Source organism: Echinops telfairi, unplaced genomic scaffold, assembly GCF_000313985.2.
Source record: "Echinops telfairi isolate 266 unplaced genomic scaffold, ASM31398v2 ScPeMD7_24;HRSCAF=84, whole genome shotgun sequence".
Taxonomy (NCBI): domain Eukaryota; kingdom Metazoa; phylum Chordata; class Mammalia; order Afrosoricida; family Tenrecidae; genus Echinops; species Echinops telfairi.
In genome coordinates, this window is record NW_022103921.1 from 894,863 (window position 1) to 905,575 (window position 10,713).

General features: G+C 45.9%; 1 protein-coding gene across 6 annotated transcripts in view; it reads right to left on the reverse strand.

Annotated features, from left to right (window-relative positions):
• Window positions 1-10,411, reverse strand: part of MBNL2 (muscleblind like splicing regulator 2) — a 219,990-nt gene extending 209,579 nt beyond the window's left edge. For all 6 annotated transcript variants that reach the window (XM_004714049.2, XM_045289079.1, XM_045289082.1 and 3 more), the window contains exon 1: window positions 10,216-10,411. The gene's annotated coding sequence lies outside the window, so the exon portion shown is untranslated. The remainder of the gene's footprint in view (window positions 1-10,215) is intronic.
• Window positions 10,412-10,713: the final 302 nt, after the last annotated feature.

Here is a 10,713-nt window from a genome sequence, read left to right on the forward strand (position 1 = left end):
TTTCCTGAGGGAGTAGACTTTGTGGTGGCTGCCAGGAAGCCAGGACTGTGGGGTTCAAATGATGGGTTGCCTAAGAGGGAAGATAAGTAGTCCTGGCCTAGGAGTCACTGGTAAATAGGACCCAGTCTCAACAGGAAGCTGTGTGTGCCATTTAGCATGGATGCCAGGCACAATTTGAAGACAAGAACAGAGTGCGGAGAAAGAGACCATTGCTGAGGTCAGGAGCAGGGTGGAGCAATAGAAAAAGAGGCTGCAGTGGGAGATCATCCATAGGCAGACAGCACAAATCCCTGAGCAGTTAGAGCGAGCAACACAGGGCCCTCGGTGGAGGATAGAGTGACCTGCATAGACGACAAGAGCACTGTCAAGGCAGGGCACACAAACAAAGCACACGGGATTTTTAAGTAGGTTCCTGGAGGGCATCCAATCCACCAGAACCCAAAGCATCTCTCTTTTATATAAGCCTTGTAGTTTACAACACATGCTCACCTATGTCATTTCGTTAAAGCATGGATGAGATCCACCAGGGTCTTTCAAAGGAGCCCTGGTGGTGCCGTGGTTGAGTATGGAGCTGGTAACAGAAAGGTCAACAGTTTGAAGCCACCACTGGGCTCCAAAAGAGAAAGATGTGGCTGTCTGCTTCATTAAAGATTAAAGATTAAGGAAAACTCTGGGGCCAGCTCTACTCTGCCCCATCGAGGCACTAGGAGTTGGAATCCACTCAATGCCGCACAACAGCAACTATAAGGTCTTGAAGTCCCTTCCGCATGCCTTGCCAACCTTTAAATTAACAAACAACTACTTCCCCACGATACTTGCAGGGCTCCTGTAAAACAGTCCAGGTCACTGAAAATGGGCCTGGACAATTTCATCAAGCTACAACATTAGACGGCTAAGTCTTCAAACTGTGATGCAAGACTATAAAACTCATTCTGAAACAAATGCAATTCTTGTTGTATTTAACACGTCTGTGATCGTTTTCCCATTATTTGAAGGAGAGAATGGCATTATTCTTTCTTAAGGAAAATGATGATTTTTTGTCAAGGTTCCTTGAGCTAATTCAAGGGAAGTATGCGGACGGAAGGAGGCATGTCAGACTCCCAGGCTCCAGTTCTGGCTACTTGCTGTCTAGCAAAAGGGGGGTGAAGGCTGGTTTAGAATACATACATTACTTACAGGACAAGCAGGGGATATATTCCTGAGGAGACAGGCACACAACACATTTGTCTTCCCTAAAGGTTATAACCAAATCCTTTGGGGAATTGGTGGGAGACTGTATCCCCAAGTACCTCTTGACAGGTGAGCTCCTGCTCATCATTGAAGAAAACAGCCATCCCAGGCATGGGGAGTCGGTCCAGAGCTAAGCTGTCTGTAGCGACAGAAGTGGGAAAACCCCTCTGAAACAGCTTCAATCCCAACAGCTCTAGTGCAAGACGGGTGGGATAAATCACTGTACTCTCAGTTTCGGGGCCCAGGTTGCCTGGAAAGGCCACTTGTGGGTGAAGGGCAAGGCTCTGGCCCCCAGGCCTGCTGAGACTCCCTTTAAGACCACCCCCTGGTGATCTGCTGTCATTGATCATTGTTCACAGAACAGCCCCTCCCTACGCCTGCTCCACACTAAGGGTGGGCCAGGGACCAGCAGCCGCATCAGAGTCATCTGATGCTTGTTAGAGATGCAGAAGCCCAAGTCTGCTGAATCACGTGTGCATTTTTAGTATGATCTCCAGAGAGGCACACACATTTGTGAAGAGTGCTGTTCTCATTTACTCACTTCGGACCCCTGGAGGGGATCGACAATGTTCATAATTTGCATCATGTATGTTCTCATCTGTGGAGCGTTGGTGGTGTCGTGGTTACACATTGGGCTGCAATCCAAGTGGCGGCAGCTCAAAATCCCCAGAAGCTCCTTCGGGAGAAAGACTAGGCTTTCTACTCCCATAAACAGTTATAAAATCACCAAACCCTCAGGGATTGCTCTGGCTCAGCACTGCCTCAATGGCAGTGAGTTTTGAAGTGAGTTATCTTCTCAACTGGAAAACATATTTCCCTCAGCATAGGACCTACGTTCTGGGTTCAGTTGCGAACTGCTGAATCCAGGAAGAAATGGCCAGGCGGGGATTTGAAGAGCAGGGGCCCAGTGACAGCTCCAAATACTGTCCAAATCAAGAACATCCAAAAATATATGTTTTGAGATACAGACTCAGAAATCTTGATAACTGTTGGTTTTAAATGTTTTCTTTTGGTAATTAGTGAAGAGGTCGCTTTTAAAAAGTCAGTAGGGGAAAGCATAGGTTCCCTTATAGATTAAAAAGAAAAATAAAAAATAAAAAAAAATTAAAAATTAATAAATAAAAAGAAATGTGTTCCTCTAACTGTGATATTGAAACAATAATTACCTCCAAGAAGACTCGTGTATGCACACTTAAAGCAGATACAGAAGGTAAGCTATGGACAGTAGGAGAACGCAGTGCAAGAAGCCACATTTTCCCCCATGGAGACTGGATTGTCTTGGTAAATCCTTTGTATTTTTTCCCTGCCATTTTTGCTTCTTTGTGGGAATCCATGTCCTTGATTCTTCCTTTGTCACTCTTAACGATCTTCCAGGCAACTTGGCTAGCTTTCCCCCGGCTCATTTTGGTCATCTGCTTGCTGCTATTCACGTTGTCTTCTTCCATGAGGTCTTGCACACCCAGGGCTTCAATGATGGCTTTGATACATTGGCGGCCTTGTGTCGACGTTGTTCACCATTTCCATGTCATCAAATGTCTATGCAGTATCTCCACTTCAAAGTCCCATCACTGTCAAATGTACCAACCCATTCTTTCCTTCCCTCCCCAACTTCGCTCCCAACTAACTGGTTCCATGTGTCAACTACCCCCATTTCTGCCAGTGTTGTATAGCTGGCTCTCCTGCTAAAAGCACTGATATCAATTTGGTTTTTCATTTCACCTCCTTCCTTATGCTTTACAGGTTTGCTGTTTCTCCCTGCTCACGCACATTGCTCTGCTAATCTTTCATCTTTCCGCTTTGTGACCGGAGGATTTCACAACTCTTCTGGCCACTGGCATTCCTTCTTACGAATTTTCTCAGCTCGAGGGCTGCCCTCCATGTAAATAACAATTGAATCCTCAGAAAGTATCCGACTTGCTCTCACAAGCAATGTGAGTCCACATCGCCACATGGTTTTGTGGTGGGAGTTTCTGCGGAGAGCGAGAACTCTGCAGGGGTGGGAGAGGCATGGGTCCCCTCCTGCCTGCAAAGCCTGCCCCAACCAGCTGTCTGGGGTTTGAAAGAGGATATAAACCAATCCATCCCCTAAAATCTGAAGATAAGTGTGCTAGGGATGCTAGCTGCTGGGAAGCAAACAGCTCCACGGGTCACTTCTGAAACGATTCCTGGACCAGAGAAGCATTTGGCGGCTGAAGTTCCACATAATGCCAATTTTTCTCAAAACAGCCTGGATTTTCCAATCTAATCATGTCAATACGTGAGAGGTGGGTGTGGCCACTGATTTATAAGATTTATGCTTCCATAACTATGCTCATATGTCAAAGGCATGATCCAGCATCGACAAAAATTGACATTTAAAAAAGGTTGAGCTACGTCATATGTAAGACGTACGGTAAGGGCAACTTTCCCTTCCTTATCCAGTGGCTAATTTTGTGCTGCACCTGAGTTGTACAATTCCCATATTAGAAATATGAATTCCGATAAATCTGTCCATTCCAATGCAGAGGAAGTCGTTGTTCCTTGAAGCCATGCAGTCTTTTTCTAACCTCTCTGAGGAGCTACCAAAAAGTGCAGATAGCAACTAACTTAGATTTGCATCACCAGTACATTTCAGCTACCGGTAATTAACGGAGATTTGCATGCAGGATGCCAGAAATATATAGCTTTTTAAAAATCATTCAATACCAGACCTTTAAATCAAATTGCACAGATTCCCATGGATTTGAGGACGAATTCTTCCATTTGGGGGCTAATGATACTTTAAAGCTTAAGCTCAGGTTTTGTTTTATGAAATGACAATAAAAAGGGGATTTTTTTTTAGCATTCAAAGACAAAGTAAGCATAAAAATGGAACTGAATATACACTATAACCACAACACCTAGGATTTATGTATGTGGATGCAAACCTGTAAGATACGGACACTCTGAAATTTAAAAAATAAAATAACTGGCCTCCCACCTCGACCGTGGGCACGTTTCTCACTTTCAGCAAATAGATTTTATTGCTACTCTCAATTTTCACTTGGTAAATTGAAAACGTAAAGCTGCCTGCAGAGTTTGGAGAGCGAGTGGGTCTAAGTTCTTGCAACAATGGCCCTACCATGTATTGGCTGTGGGATTCTAAGCATTGTACTGAAACTTTCAAAACTTTTCTGATTGACAAACGTGTATAGAACTCATTTCACAGGGCTACCTTAACGTCCAGACTCCAGGAGATACGTGTGTAAAGCACCTAGTTCATAAGCATGCACCTTAAATATTAATGTGGTTCCCTTCTCTCAGTAGACTGAAGAGACCTCGCAATGTGACAGTCTTGTGAACCAATGCTTTGAATTCTGTTTCCATTGCAGTCTTTGTTCTCTTCCCAGGCCTGTGGACCATTTGCAACCCCCTAATGAATATTATGTTCTAGAAGCACTTCACTGCCATCCACAGCCAAGCTTACTTTGTTACTGCATGATTGGCTTAGGGCACAAAACTGGCAACTGGTTTTGTCCATTAATGCCTTCAAAGCAGTCAGCTGAGGAAGGGAAGCCAATCAGTCCTTCCCACCATCCCCCCTTCCCTCAATTTAAAACTGGGTATCCTGAGTTTATTAACACCCTGAGTTTTTTTTTATAACAGCAATTATATATAGGAGGGAGCTTCAAAACCTTCATGGGAAAATTCCATTATCTTACTAGTCTGTGTTTCAATACATTTATATATATATAAATGTGTGTGTATATATACACACACACACACACACACACACACATATATATATATATATACATATATATGACTTTCAATTTATACATCTGTGTGATGCATGTTATGTGTTTCTGGGTGTGTATGCATGCAATGTTTGTCATTTCAACATTTTTCCATGTACAATGTGGTGGCACAATTACCCACATTATGCTGTGTAGCAATCTCTACCATCCATTTCCAGATGTCCCCATGACTCGTCACAAAAGTCCAGGGGCCCCTGAGCAAGGCAGCCCTCTTTCTCCTCTGTGCCCTGGCAGTCACTAGAGATCATTATGCATTGGTTGGCCTATTCTGTTGAGTTCAGACAATATCTGTCCTTTTGTGACTGGCTCTGTTCACTCAGCACCATGTTTGCAAGGTTTGTCCATGGGGCAGCATCAGAACTTTATTTCTCATGCATCAGAGTCTGCCTACATCCTCAGCCTCTACTCCCTTCTCTTCCCTAAACAGAGTTTTGACCTCATAACGTATCTGTAAACAGAGACTACACACTAACATGTCTGCGTTTAAAAAAGTGTTTTTTTAAAAATATGCATATTTTAAAGTAAACCTGTGTTTGAGGTTTACTTCAACCTTAAAAAAAAAAAAAGGGAAAGTATAATCCTCCAGAGAAAGGAATCAGGTTTCCTGGCTGGAGATGGGCAGGTGAGATCATTACATGGGGCTTCGGCAGGCATCCGTTCCCAAGTGTGGGTGAGGGTCTAAGATTTCTTGCTGTTGACGAAAGTGTCAGGCTTTTCCTGGTCAGGCAGAGACTGAGATGGGGCTGACTGGGACTCAGAGATTGTTCTCAGTCGTCTTATATTTTGGATTTTCATAGTCTTCTCATATGTCAATTACTCATTTTACATCTTTGTGTGCTTTAAACAGCGTGCTGATAAATATCACAGAGGCGAAGCGAAGGAAGTGCTAACACGGACACACCGAAAACTCCAGAACTCCTCCCTGGCATGACTCACATCAAGTCTCCCTCGAACTGAGAGTGAACACTAAGTGCACATCAGCCAATGACGGTAGGATTGTGATCTTTGAAAGTCATGGCTTGGAATAATGTATTTTGCAGCCACATCAAGGCAAGTAATCATAGCTAACTAACTTGGTAAACTGACCAAATAGCAAAAGCCAGGAATCCAAGAGGTGTTTAATAAACACTTGTTAACTGATTGATGCACTACACCGGTCTGGCATCCCTCAGACAATACCTGCTTTGTCAAGGTAGGAAGGTAAATGGTGATGCCCACTTAAGATCAAGCCTTTCTGTCATGTTGAGAGGAGCTGGTCTGTCCCCACAGCATCCACCAGTTCCTCCCCACCCCTCCAGCTCAGCTTCCCCCCTTCCCCAGCCTCCCTCAGCCCGTTTCCACCCTCAGACTCATCTCTGCTGAGCAGATCAGTGCAACTGGAAGCTCAGATCTGATGCAGGCTCAGCCTTCGCAGCGCATTCGACCAGTTTGAACCCTGACTAAAGAATACTGTCACCTTTGCCACGAGCAGTTTGCAGACACGCAAAAGCAAACAGCAGAAGGAAAACACGGAGCTGATTAGAAACCTGGAGGAAAATCTATATTGATAACTCATTGTCAAAGCCCAGCTTAGACTGCCTGCCATGTTCTGAGAGAAATCAAAGCTTGACATATCAAATTCCCCGCTCCACAAGCGGTGGGCACACCGGCCCACCTGGTTCTGCTGCCCTTTCGAAGAGAGAGCCCAGGTTCCTAATGCCTTCCTTGGCTTGTCCGGCAGCCACCTCTGCCTGAAGGGTAGGCCTCGGGCAGATTTTCTGGTAGGTTACTTGGGTCCTTTGGTCACCTCCTCTGACTTTTGAACCATGATGTTCTCAGGACTTTGTGGCTGGCTGCCACGAGCACTCTCTACTTCCCGATCTATCCAAGAAGCAGTCCTGGTGGTGCACTGGGTAACACTTGGCTGCCAGCTGAAAGCTGCGGCTCCCCAGGAGAGGGGATGTGGCAGCCTGTTCCCATAGAGATTTACAGCCCTGCAAGTCCTGGGAGGTGGTGCTGCTCCCCAGCTACAGGGAGTGGGGATTGCCTCCAGGGCATTGGGTGGGTTTGGTTTGAGCTTTCTCTTTCCTTGCGTGCTGCTCCACACCCTGCCCTGCCTGCCTTCTAGCTGCTCCACACCCCGCCCTGGCTGCCTCCTAGAGTTGCCAGATCTCTCTGCCTGACACATCTCGATGAACTGCTCCCCACCCGGTGGTGGCCTCCAGAGCCAGCAAGCCCTGCAGGCAACCCATGGTGTCTTTAACACAGAAGCCTTGCCACGTTACCAGCCGGCACCGATGTGGACAATGCCTTGTCATGTTGGACAATCTAAACACAGCATTACACTTTTCTTTTCCATCTTCTCCTGTGACCAAGAGGAAGGTGCAGGAGGAAAGAGAGAAACTACATGCCAAGATCGAGCCCGTTCCGTCCATCGTAAGACATCCTCTTCAGCTCCGGGGGCTAAATCTTCTAGGGCTTCCTTGCTTGGACTGGCCGGTACTCGATGGTGAATTTCTAGCGGCGCCCCTGTCGCTCAGGACTGGCTGGTAGCCCTGTGGTATTGATTTGTTTTCACCATAGCAACAGCAAATTAAAACAACTAGCAGATGCAAGGCAGGAAAGCTACATCACTGGTATAGTTCGCAGGCTTATTCCCCCCCCCTCCCCTTTCCTCTGCCTTCCCTCGTATTCATATTACTTTCACAAATGTAATACAAAAGTTGAAGCAAAATAGCTCTAAATGCTCTGGGTGCCCTGAGGCCTCTCTTGGGTCTAGTCTGGTGTGCACAGCTCTGAGCGATGGGGTGGGGGTGGGGGTAGGGTGGGCAGCAACAAAAGCCTTAGAAATTTCATTTGTTGGGCTGAGAATAAATGCTCCCAGAAAATGCACACATGCAAGAAGTGTCAAGAAGGGTTTTGTGTATATGATTCTATATCCTAATACCCTAAAGGATTTGCCTATAATTTCACTAATACCAAGGCTTTATCCCTTTTTACTCAAAATAGCTCATTGTACCAAGAGATAAACAACTTTTTCCCCCCTTTTGGCACAAGGTCAAATTCTCTGGAAATGCTAAAATTATGAGGAAAAGTGGAGTCACTGTTATTCGTTTCTCTTAAGAGTCGGAGAACTGACGCAGGCACTTGCCCAAGGCTACACAAGTAGATAGAAGAGGCACCGGGGAATCCCTACTACTCCAATCTGTCCCAATCAAAATCGTCTTTAAAAGGCGCCTTATTCCTATCCAACCTTCCACCCTGTCTGTAAGGCCAAGGTTGCCACCTGTGACACTGTATTCACAGGCTGCAGTATGTACGTCCCTTCCCCTCGGTCCATCTGGACTGGAACATGGTGGTGTGGCAATGGCAACAGCTGCATTTTACACAAGCAGCTGCTACCACCGTCACAGCCAGCCGTGAACTTGGGGTATAAACTGGCCTCCAAAATAACGGGTCTGGTGGGACTCAGAGTGAGCGTATGGGGACTGTCTACAGAAAGGGCAGTTCGGGGCTGTGCCCAGGGAAAGGTGGGCAAGAAGAAGCTGTTTTCTGCAGGGTTTTGTGTGTGTGTGTTTTTGGTCAACCCAGCCTGAAAGAACCCTGCAGAAAACCTGTGTGGACCTGCCCAGTGGGAGGCAGGTATGAGAGAGACGACAGCCTATTAACGCAGGGGGATCTGCTTAGGGTGTAGAAAAAACAAGCCAAAATATGTAGCCATAACTCCCGACCCACCAACCAGGAGTGAGAATGCTCCAATCCAGGACATAAAAGAAATATTCCTTTCCATGAGCCTGAATAATGGAGCCCACAGCAGAAATAGTTGGAAGATGACGTCAGAAGTTCTGGGCTAGTGTCCTGCACCTCTCCTTGAAAGTGAAAACAGTGGGTCTAGAAGAATCTACGTGGCATGGTCCTCATTGAATCGAATGCTCTGCTCCACACAAAACCCACCGACTAGCTAGCTAAAGAAACTCCAGCTTATTTAAAGATTATAAAAATGTCCCCTCCCTTTCCTCCTCCCCCACCCCCACAAACACTTTATTGTCCCCACCATGCACTTATTACCCAATTTACAAATATCTCTCCACTGAATCTCTGGCCTTTAAAGGGACAGGAATGTTTTGGGAAGAATGTTCACCATGGTAGTTGTTTGAAAAGTCAAGATTCCACCCCCCACGGCCCCCCACCTTTGCGCCAGTGCTTGCTAACTATTCTAAAAATGTTACACATTTATTGTAAACACATGCTCCCAAGGCCTAACAAAAAAGCACAGTTTCCTCCTGGCTGGCAGAAATTTAAAAAGGAAAAGGGCAGACAGAATATTTTAACAAATATATCCTTTCCTTCTCTTGGGCCAAGTGTGTTAAAAATAAAACCCTCTCGATCATTTCTCACTGTTGTTTCTCGGCAAGAAAGTTGATATGGGTCGGCAGAGGGAAAACACAGCTTTAAAAGCTAGCCTGCCCTCATTAAATTATTCTGCTGGCTGTGTGTTCTCATTAAAAATGCATAAAGATCAGATAATTGCAGTAAGCATTATTAACCCAGCTATACTTTTGAATTCAATGGTTCCACTTTTAAGCTGGAAACAAAGACGCCGACATGCCAGAAAAAGAAATGTAAACATTGGACTACAGTCTCGAAAACTTGCCATAAAGCTACCTCTTGTTAGGTCGTTTAAAATGTGCTTTTCAAACTCAATGAAAGCCATAGGATTTTCGAGCCTGGTCGGTACCTCATAACTTAATAAATAGGCCTATTTCTTTTTGACCAAATATTCTGCTGATTTTTTTTACCATTGTGCGGGCCCCCCCTCCCCCCTTAATTCCAGCGTTGTTCCCAAATAATAGAAGCATTGTAACTTTATCTATTTGGGAGCTAATTATGTCAATGTGAAAATATTCTGTAACAGGAAAATAAGAATGCTCCCAGTAATCCAAATGACTTTTTAAAAAGCATAATAAATGGATCTGTGATTGGCACAAAACTCGATTTGCGGCCTCACCCTCAAGAGGCGGCTTAGAGTCACGCTTTGCCCTATCTTTTTCCTCAAATCAAAATGTTACGTAAAAGTCCAGGGTCCCCGGCAACTACTCCATTTGCAGCAGTGTAAATCCGGTTTCCCCGGCTCCCCTAAGCAACACACATGGAATGCAGCAATACTGCAGCAAACTCTTTAAACATTAAAGAAAAAAAAGGTGGGGGGGGTGCGGTTTGATTCGCCTACCTTGGTTCCCTGTCTGTCCTCCCCATTTACAGTAACCCCAGGAACATCTGGCAGGATCCAGTAGCCAAGGCTTCGCGCTGCAGCAGGAGGAAGACGCGCCCGTGTAAACAGTCCTCGCTCCCTATTGATTGTACTCCGAGAGCCGCCGGCCGGATCTGGAAAATTTTTGCCTGTAGATGATGAAGCAAAGACAGTCTAAACTCTGTTGCTGTAACGCTGCAGCCCTGCCCTCGGGCAGACCCCGCCCCGCGGCGGCCAGCCAATCGGCAGCCAGTTCGTCAGCCCTGCTCCTCCGAAACGGGCCCTAATAGGATGAGTGACACGGCAACACGGCATTTGCAGTGTGTGAAAACAGTGCATCCATACTGAAGAACAAGGAATTTCCCTCGCCGAAGAACGCAGTCGGAGCACCGGGACAAAGTGGCACGTAATTGGCAGAGCAGAGACAGGGGGGCAGCTTAAGAAAACACCCTGCAAGACAGCCAGCCCCCAGCTTCA